At 44.3% G+C, this 10,794-nt stretch overlaps 1 protein-coding gene and 1 pseudogene across 1 annotated transcript in view; one reads left to right on the top strand and one right to left on the bottom strand.

Annotated features, from left to right (window-relative positions):
* Positions 1-10,794, top strand: part of ZNF10 (zinc finger protein 10) — a 41,191-nt gene that overhangs the window by 17,216 nt on the left and 13,181 nt on the right.
* LOC102489733 (endoplasmic reticulum-Golgi intermediate compartment protein 2-like) lies at positions 2,966-4,652 on the bottom strand (annotated as a pseudogene).

Below are 10,794 nucleotides of genomic sequence, written 5' to 3'. Positions count from 1 at the left end.
GAATTAGTTTCTAGTCTCTTTACTTCCTGCTGCTCTCCTTGGTGGTTACATACCATTCACATATATAACATACTCCCATCAAAAATAGTCTTTATTGTAAGCAGTGGCTCTTTGTGGAAGTAGAAAAGCCCCTTAACTGGGCCTCTCAAAATTTCTGATTACCTGTGGCTCAGTTTCCTCGACTGTATAATAAGGGCACTATATCCACCTCAGAAGATTGTTGTTTGGATTAAGTGACACGGTAGGTATGAAGCATTTAAAGCAGTGCTGCATGTTGTTGATGCTAAAGTGTGATCTGTAATGTGGACAGCGGTACACGTCTGTGGGTGATCATTGAAACTACTTAAAGTATTGCAAAATTTCCAAAATAAAGGATGTACAATAGTATCACAGTTATTTGTGGCATATCTATGTAATGAATGGGATATTCTGCAGACATTAAGTTATGTACACAAAAGTTTGATAACAGGAAAAGTGATCCTGTCATGTATTATAAAAATGCATGATAAATGTCAATAGAGAGTAAGCTCAAATATGTAGAAATAAATACATCATAAAAAATAAATGTTGCTCAAAACTATGAAAACTTATCAGAAGGTTTTATATTAATTTACACATTGGAAGAACTGGAATTATCTTTGTTTTTAATACTTTCCTTGCCAATGTCTCAAAGAATATATGTTGCTTTTAGGATCAGGAAAACAGTATCTTCAGTGATAGATTTCTTTTTTCCTTTTCCAAAGCTCATAGGTAAAGATAAACTACTAGGACCTTAATAAGGGGATTTAGCAAGGTCACAGGGTTCAAGATCAACCTACTACTTTAACTTCTGTGTACCAGCACTGAACATTAGGAATTGATCATGAATACACTTCCATTTACAATAATACAAAAATGTGAAATAGTTCAATAAATTTTCTAACGTGCAAGATTTGTAGAGTGAAAACTAAAATTGTTCAAAGAAATTGAACACATCACATAGACTACATAATAAACACATAACAAATGAAATATACCATGGTCAAGGATAGGAAAACTCAACATTGTTAATATGGCAGTTTGCAACAAATTAGATTAAGAGGCATTTGTGGGCGGGACCAGCAGTTAGCGTACTGGCTATGTCCTAGACGCCCATGTAGTTGACTGCGGTTCGTGTCCTGGACCCAGTGGCTTAAAACTCACTCTGGGCACATGTGCGTGCGTGCCCAAGATCCCGAGAGGAGAATGGAGGAGAAGGGATTGCGGCGTGGCCATCCCCCCTGGGGGGCGATTTCTTGCTTTCTGTCTCTCTCTGTCTCTGTCTGTCTCTCTCTCTGGCTAGTGCACGTGCCCTATAGCAAAAACTTCTATAAAAAAAAAAAAAGGCTTTTATGGGGAAACTGACCAACTAATCAAAAATGTATATATACACAAAAAGGACCTAAAATAACTGAAGACAGCTTTTAAAAAGGACAGAGTTGAGGGCTAGCCCCATAACCTAATAGTTAAGGCAGCTGGATCCACATGGCTGATTTTGGTTTGAATCCCAGCTCTAATGGCTTGAAACATCCTGGGGGTTTGTGTCTATGTGCCCCAAATCATGACAGGGTGGACAATGAAGGAAAAAAGGGCTTGTGGAGTGGCCACGTTCTCCTCCTCTCTGTGGTGAGTGTATGCATTTTCTGGCAAGAAAAGAAATGGGAAAAAAATGCTTGTGATTCCATATATTAGAGATTAAGTTCTGGATATATTTTAGTGACAAAGTTCCCTTAAGACAAACAAATCTTTACATCACAATGAGGTTTTACCATAACTGCCTGTTATTGGTTGAATTGTGTCCTTTCAAAATGGTTGTTAAAGTTCTTGACCCAAAAACTTTAAAATGTGACATTATTCTGAAGTAGACAATTTATAGAGACAATTAAGTTAAAATCATCAGGGTGAGCTCTCTATTATATACTGGTGTCCTTATTAAAAGGGAGAAAGTGAGAGATCAGCAGATGGCATAATGGTTATGTCGCTGGACTCCCGTAGCCATCCATAGTTCGAGTCCTGGATCCGGCGACTTAAAACTTAAGCTGGGGGGACCAGCAGTTAGCGTAATGGCTGTGTCGCTGGACTCCCACGTAGTCGACCGCGCTTTGCGTCCCGGACCCGGTGGCTTAAAACTCACGCCAGGTGCATGTGCGTGCGTGCCCAAGAGCCCGAGAGGAGAACGGAGGAGAAGGGATTGCAGTATGGCCATCTCCCCTGGGGGTTGATTTCTCGCTTTCTATCTCTCTGTTTGTCTCTGTCTGGCGAGCACACACGCCCTATAGCGAAAGCCTCTCAAAACAAAACAAAACAGACAAAAAAACGCTGAGAACGTATGTGTGCATTCCCTGAATCCCTAGAGTAGAATGGAAGAGGGGGAATTATTGCAGCATGGCCACTGGGGGGTGTGATATCTCACTTTCTGTCGCTCTGTCTCTCTGGCAAGTGCACATGCCCTATATCAAAAAATATCTCTTTATTAAAAAGGGGGGGGGGTTGGACATGAAGATATATGTAGAGGCAGATGATGAGAAGAGACATAGAAGATGGCGTATTTATGTCACAGAGGGGTCTGGAATAGATCTTTACAGTCCTCTGAAGGAACTAGTCCCATCCACATCTTTTTTTTTTTTTTTTAACATACTTTATTCTGACATATCTTTTAAAAACAAAAGGATGCAAACATTTACACTTACCAGTGCCTTTTTCTTTAGATGTAGGTTTACTTCTTTTCTTCAGGCTTTTTGTTACCAAGAAGCAAGGTGTGATTTCAGTAAGGCCCATTTGCTGTGAAAGTATCAGAGTCATCTTCCAAGCAATACTCCAGGTGGGCGTATTCCCTGATTAGCTGCATAATTTCTTCTAGGACATTTGTAACAGACACAACATGTATAGGACTTCAGTTTGGGATTTTCCCCCCCTTTTTTCTATCTTTTTTAAAAAAATAAGTGTTTCCTGCTTCTCATCCATACTTTCTTTTCTTTGAGTATATTGCACATTATTTTATTATTAAAGAAGGTTTTATGACTCAGGCAGAAGGTTCTTCGCTCAGGAGGTGCTAATGTGTATTATTTTCTAAAAGAGGTAAGTGGTGGTCTGTGGCCATCCTCAAAGGGGACAGAACTGACAGGCTTGTAGGATCTGAGTCTGAAACAGTAGCAAATTATTTCGACTGTAAATTTTCCAATTCCATATAACATGCTTGGTGTCAAAAAGATCCCTCTAACAATACCACAGAGTCTTACAAAAAACTGCCAGAATGGCATGTGCTCCCCAGTAATCGTTACCGTAAGAGAACTGAGATCATATTTCATATATATCCCAGAGACTCCATGGCTGCCTGCAGCATGGTTCATAATACATTCCCATTCTGTCACAGAAAACTGCTCAGCTTTTGTATGTATGTAGTCTTGTTGGCACAATGGTAATAAAATATTGTAACATCTGGCTGTGATCTACAGCATTTTTTTTTTCAGGTCCACCTAAAGGAATAATAATTCCTGGAACAAGTTCACCAAAAGACAAATAGTCTATTCTGTGAGAGAAGTTGTAAGAGTGACAGTTGACGAGTGCTGCCAGGTGTATGTGACCACCTGTGGAGTTGCCTTGCCCACAGTTATGTGAAAATTCCCTCTACTCTATTGTCATACAGATGACCATGAATTCTGCATGCATCTGGAGGCTGTAATGAACCATCTTCTCTTGGGGGAAGTGCAGCTGCACCTTTAAAAGCACTGTTAAATATCATGTCTTCAAGTGAGTGTTCTTGCAGCCTACTCCGAATCACCTGAAGCATCCTCTGCCACACTTTTTGCTGTGGTGAAAGATCAAATATTGCCGGTTCATAAACTAGACCATCTGCAGATGCAACCATTGTTTCTGTTAAATCCAATACATCTGCTCCAACATATTGACACTCCATGGCAACAGTAATATCTATATTGATTCTCAATTTGCTAGAAAAACCCTTGTCTACTTCATATTCACATTTCATCCATGTATCTTGATATACTGAGAATTCCGTTATGGTTAGTAAAGCCATAGTAGTAAATGGTATTAAAGATACTGTGCACCCACTGGTAGAAGTCTCTACATAGCTTTCAGGAACCTTTGGAAAAGCATATAATTCTTTCACCAAACTGAAGTTTTTCTTTCCGATTCAGTCGCCTCATCTTCAGGAAAACCTCCCTGTTCCTTCATATGGTCATGCTTGTGCTACGGTCCCGGCCGACTGCCATGTTTAACAGAAACCTGGGTTGCCTGGGATCCTGTGTCTCCCATTCACATCTTGATTTTGGATTTCTAGCCTAGAATTGTGAGAAAATATTTGTTTAAGCCATCCAGTGTGTGATACTTCATTAAAAGAGCTCTACCCAACTAATACACTGGCCTCTTTTGGAACACTTGGTGAACCTATTGTAGACAAATACCAACAGAAACAGACTCAAACCTATTGGCAGAATGAATAAGAATTTTGAAAGGTGTCCATATCCTAATTCCTGGGACCTATGAATGTTATATGGCATGGGGAAATTAAGTTTTCTAATCAACCAACATTAAAATATTGTAGAAAGATTAGAGCCATCAGGTGGCATGGTGGTTAAGGCACTGGATCCCACATGGCTGGCTCCACTGTTTGAGTTCTGGACCTGGCAGCCTGAAAAACACTGGTTGTGTGTGTGTGTGTGTGTGTGTGTGTGTGCGCGCGCGCACGCGCGTATGCGCACCCCCCAAGTCCTGAGAAGAGAATGGAGAATTATGGTGTGCTCCCCTAACCCCCACAGTGATTTCTCACTTTCCTTCACTTTCTGTTTCTCCCTAGTGAGCACATATACCATATGGCAAAAATATTAAAAAACAAAAAAGTTTTCCTGCATTATCTAGGTATGCCCAGTGTAATCAATGTGTTATGAAAAGTGGGGAGGGAGGCAGAAAAAAGGGAAGGGGGAAGCCAGAGTGATGTGGATAGAACTCTTGGTGGTTTTGAACAAGGAAGAAGGGGGGCATGAACCAACCAAGAAGTGCAAGTGACCTCTAGAAACTGGAAATGTAAGGAAAAAGATTCAACCCAAAAGCATTCATAAAGGTATCACTTCTGTCAACAGTTTGCTTTGTAGCTCAGTGAGACTCCTTGAAATTTTGTCATCCAAAACTGTAAGCTAATAAATCCGTGTTGTTTTAAACCACTAAATTTGTGGTAATTTTTTACAGCAGCAGAGAAAACTAACAGTATCAGGGGTCGGCAGGTGGCTTGGTAAAGGCGCTGGACTCCCACATGACCAACCACAGTTTGAGTCCCAGACTTGGCAGCTTGCTTTCTCGCTTTCTTTCTCTCACTCTGGTAATATTGAAAAATAATGATAATAAATCTTTAAAAAGGAAAAGAAAACACAGTGTGGGAACTCCATATATAACAAATAGTTTAAGAGATCAGTTGTGGGGGGCTGGCAGGTGCTGTGGTGGTTAAGGTGGCTGGATTCCCACATGGCTGGCTGGTTTGAGTCCTGGACTTGACAGCTTGCTTTCTCATTTTTCTTCTCTCTCTCTGCCTCTGGTCAACTTCAAAAAAACAATAATAAGGGACCAGCTGTTAGTGTAATGGCTATGTCGCTGGACTCCCACATAGTCGACTGTGTTTCAAGTCCCGGACCCGGAGACTTAAACTCATGCTGGGGGCGAGTGCGTGCGTGCCCAAGATCCCGAGAGGAGAATGGAGGAGAAGGGATTGCGGCGTGGCCACCCCCCCCTGGGGGTGATTTCTTGCTTTCTGTCTCTCTGTCTCTCTTTGTCTTTCTGGCAAGCGCATGCACCCTATAGCAAAAACGTCTCCCCCCAAAAAAAATTAATGACAATGAATAAAATTAAATAATTATAAAAAAAGAAATCAGTTACAAAAGGATGCTAACTCTATTTCATTGTAAGACTTTTTGAGCCTTCCTTTTTCAATTTAATACTTAATCTACCTTGGATTTACTTCAAATATGTTGTGAGACAGCAAACTTTTGTGTATTATTATATGGTTATTTCCATGTTCCTGTACAACTTAACTGAAAATTACATATTTTCCACAATGACTTTCCCCCCTAATCTTTTATGAAAAATTTTAAATTGACAGAAAAGATGAAAGAATTCTATAGTGAACACTGATATTCTCAAACTTAAGATACTATTTACTGTGACATTGGCAATGATGGTGCAAAAACCATGATGGATGTTTTAGTTTATTATTGTATTGCTAAAACAACCTGAGATGGGTGATTTGTAAAGAATAGAGGGTTATTTGGACTGGAAAGTCCAAAAGCATTGAGTTGCCGTCAGATTGGCCTCCCCCTGCTATATCACGACATGGCCAACAGAAGCAGAGAGGGAGGTGGGCATGTTTAAGGAGAGAGAGAATTTTCACTTCCTCTGTCCCTCCCATACCGTCTCTCTCATTAGGCCTCAGCTCCTATAGGTCTCACTACCTCCCAAAGCCATTACACTGGGGACCAAGTTTCTAGAACATGAACCTGTGGTAGAAAAACATTTTTTTCTCTTAGCTTGAGTATTTTTCTTTTTTGTTTCTTTAATCTTTCTCCTTTTAAATAATTTTATTTAACATTATTTATTATTATTTTGACAAGAGAGATAGAAAGAAAGTGAGCCACCAGGTCTTGGGCTCAAACCATGGTCAGCCAGGTGGGAGTCCAGTGCCTTAACCACCAAGCCACCTGCTGGCCCCTCTTTCATCTTAATCTGCAATAGAGCTCATATGAAGGAGACCACAAGGTCTGGTCATGCTGCGATCCCCTTCCTCCAGTCCTCTAGCCCCTTAGATCTTGCACATTGAAGTGTATGCTTCACCTGTTTCAGGCTGACTGGACCAGGAATTCCAACCTCAGGTTTCATGCAGTATCTTTTTTTTTTGCCTCCTGTCACAGGGTGTGTGCCCACGGGAGAGAGACAGGGAAGCGAGAAGTCATCCTCCCAGGGGTATGGTCATGCCTCAACCTCTTCTCCATTATACTCAGGATTTTTTGGGGGCACACATGTACATGTGCCTGGCATGATTTTCAAGCCACTAATCTGGGACTCAAATTAGCATCTTAGCCACCATGCCACCTGCTGGCCCCAAGGAGACAAACTATTATCCAAACCATAGTGTGGGTAAAACTGCTGGGACTTAGCGTGCAACAGGGTAATGGTGCTAAATTGTACACAGTAGTAGTCATTGTGTTTTTCAAACTATACATTTGCAGTCTTTAGAAAGATCAGGCTGGAACCAGCAGGTAGCATGGTGGTTAAAGCACTGGATTCCCAGATGGTCAACTGTGGCTGGAGTCCCGACCGAAGTGGCCTGAAACTCACAGTGGGCAAGCGCGCTCCCCAGATCCCAATAGACTAGGGGAGAAAGGATTGTGATGTGGCCACCCTGGAGGTTGATTTCCCACTTTCTGTCTGTCTGTCAGCCCCTCTGGCCAGCACACGTGCCCTATAGCAAAAATCTCTCTCAAACAAAAAAACCCAAAATGATGCACGGTAAGAGTTCATTCAAGGCTGGTCCACATGCTCAGCTGTGATGCAGCCCTCCAATGTTCTGATGCAGGTTCCCTGGGCAGGGGACTCCCTGGGCAGCCAGTGTCAGATCCTGATTGGTGGGATTACAACGTGGGGACCCTGTTGGGGATGCTTCTGTCTCTCTCTCTTTGAACTAAACTTAAAAGATTAAAAAAGGGGGGGGGCAGAAAGTGGGATGGTGCTTAAAGGCAATGGATTCCCACATGGCTGACCACACTTTGCTGTGCCCCAGTCTCGAAATTCACAAAAGACCACCAAAGAGCCAATTCTGATGCAAGCACACAAGGGTTGCTTTTATTTGGGCTCCAGGACTCTCAATCATCCCACAGTGGATCAGAATCGACAGCCGCAGTGTTAGTTGGGCTGGGTTTTTATTTGGCTGTTGTGGGGGGGAAGTCGAGGAATGCACTTAGGCGCTATACATTAGCTGTAGATTTCAAGAAGCATACGTATCTTTTACTGACCGCAAGAAAGTTACTTCAGGTCTCTGCTATTTCCTTTGTTTTTTGTTTTTGTTTTTGTTTTTGTTTTTTTTTTAATCATTGGCCAGGCCCGGCGGGGTGATGGTCTTATGACCTTCTCCTACTGATCAGCTCCACTCCTTGAAATGGCGCTGATTCTCAGCAAGGTGGGCTTAACAAAATGGAGTCACTCTGGCCCTTCGGGTTCAAATCCTGGACATGGCAGCTTGCTTTCTCGCTTTCTGTCTCTCTCACTCTGGTCAAATTAAAAAACAACAATGATGATAAACAAAGGGAATAATTTTTTAAAAGTGACACTATGTCATTCCTTGCTAGCTTTTCCTTAAAACAGTTATGTTCACATGTAACGGGGTCGTCTGTGCTAAAGTGTAAAGTAGCACCCTAAGGCCGCTGCTCCTGCGGCCTGATTCCGCCGCCCGCTGTGCGCCCCGCCCGGGCGTGGGCGTGCCGGGCGGTCCGGCGCGGCTCTCCCGTAGAGTGGGGAGCGAGGACCGGCCGCTCTGGCCTGAGCCCCGGCCGCAGGCCCGGGAGTCGGGGCAGCGGCCGGGCGGCCGCCCGGGGCAGCGGTGGGAGCCCGCCCTGCCGGGGTGTGGGTGGGGGCGGAGGCGGGGAAGCCGTGGCTGCGGGTCCACCCGGCGACGTGCCCTCCCTGTCTCTCCCAGCTCCCCGGGGCGCACCAACGGCTGTGGGAATGGCCGCCAGGGTCCGGACGGCATCCATCTGGGGGAGTAGGTTTTCCTGGGTTTTCCCGAGCGGCGCCCGCTCCGTCTCTTCCAGCATCCGTGCGTGCGGCGAGCTTTCTCCCTCCACCTTTAGAGGACATCAGACCCTTCAGAAAGGTTTGCCGTTAGGCCCTGTATTTCCTTCTTCCCTCAGGTTCTTGTCCACTTCATACCCTGGAATTTGGATTACGCGAAGATACAGAAAGGTCCCACCTCGCCAGGAAAGAGATGTTTACATGATCCTATCAATACTCCAAGGTCAGGAATCCATCCTGGGCCAAGGATTACGCGAAGATAAACCGTCGTTTAGCTTTTCAACACCGGATGTCTTCAGCGTCTAAGACCTTTGAGCTTCTTTTGGGAAACTACACAGCGTTCACCCACTTGCGCAGGGGCGTTTTCTTTCATTTGCCAAGCCAAGAGTCATCGTCCTTCTTTGGAATAGCTGCGATCTTGTGGGGATGGTGGACAGGAACTGGGAACGGGCTGTGGAAGTGCATGGGGGACGCACAGTGGAGGGTCAGTTTTTGGAAAAAAGATACCCCAGGAAATAGGTCAGAGATGAACGGATTTCCGAATTGAGGTTCGAAAGGTGAACAAGGTAAGGGTGAAGGTGCAGGCCAGCTTAGGAAAAGGCGGCAGTGTGCGATTTGAGAGGCTGGCAGTGACCTAGTGTGCTGGTGAACTTTGAGCCCTTAAATGGTGGTTGTGGTGGAGTATATTTAGAAATGAGGCCTGAACCAAAAATGGTTGCATGTGAGATGCTGCAGGCCTGTCAAGTGATATGGTGCACTGTGTGCATAGCCTCCTGCTCGTGCCTCACTGGCACTGGCCAGTCTACAGACCATTCAGTCCGGCTTCTGTGTAAGCTGGCTGACCACACAGAGACCAAGACTGGGGCCAAAGGAAATACGCTCACTAAAGCATGTTTGTTCTTGGCTCCATAGGTCCCACCTCGCCAGGAAAGAGACGTTTACATGATTCTATCAATAGTCCAAGGTCAGGAATCCATCCTGGGCCAAGGAACTCTTGACCAGAGGCCTCTCCCTGGATCTTCTGGGCAAAGGCAAAAGAGTCAGAGGTCAGAGAAACTCCTAGAATGGCTGTTCATTTTTGAAGAGCAACAAAACATCACCAGATCTTGGGTGAGCTGCTTGTTTATTCCTACTGCTTTTCTTGATTACTTTTTAAAAAAATTATTTATTTATTGGGACCAGCAGTTAGCGTAATGGCTGTGTCGCTAGACTCCCACGTAGTCGACCATGGTTCGAGTCCCGGACCCGGTGGCTTAAACTCACCCTGGGCTAGTGTACGCGCGTGCCCATGATCCCAAGAAGAGAATGGAGGAGAAGAGATTGCGGTGTGGCCATCCCCCCCTTGGGGGGTGATTTCTCACTTTCTGTCTCTCTGTCTCTGTCTGTCTGGCGAGCGCATGTGCCGTATAGCAAAAAAAACTCTCCAAAAAAAGGAAAAAAAATTATTTATTTATTTATTTATTTTGATCTAATCAGAGATGAACAAAGTGAGAAAGCAAGCCGCCAGGTCTGGGACTCGAACTGCCATCGCCCTTAACCACCATGCCACCTGCTGGCCCCATCTTGATGACTTTTTATTCTGTTCTGTTTTATATATGACAGAAGGTGTGTGTACTTGCCAGAAAGAGGATAAGGGGAAGAAAACACACTCCTGATGGGACATGATCACACCACCATCCCTTCTTCATTGATCCATTCTGCTCGAACTGGTTTCCCCCCCATATAGCTCATGCACTCACTAGAGAGAGATGGAGAGAAACAGAGAGGAAATTGAGAAATCTTCCCCTCTGGGGGATGCCCACACCACATTCCTCTCTCCATTCTTCTCTTGAGATTTTGATCATGTGCACACACACACGCAGCATGATTTTCAGGCTACCGAATGTGGGGTTTGGATTGTAGTTGGCCATGTGGGAGTCCAGCACCTTAACCATCAGGCCCCTGCTGGCCCATCAGGATTGTGGGCAGGAATGTACATACGTCCAG

Source organism: Tupaia chinensis, unplaced genomic scaffold (assembly GCF_000334495.1).
Source record: "Tupaia chinensis unplaced genomic scaffold, TupChi_1.0 Scaffold000211_1, whole genome shotgun sequence".
Taxonomy (NCBI): domain Eukaryota; kingdom Metazoa; phylum Chordata; class Mammalia; order Scandentia; family Tupaiidae; genus Tupaia; species Tupaia belangeri.
This window is presented reverse-complemented; position numbering and strand designations above follow the sequence as displayed.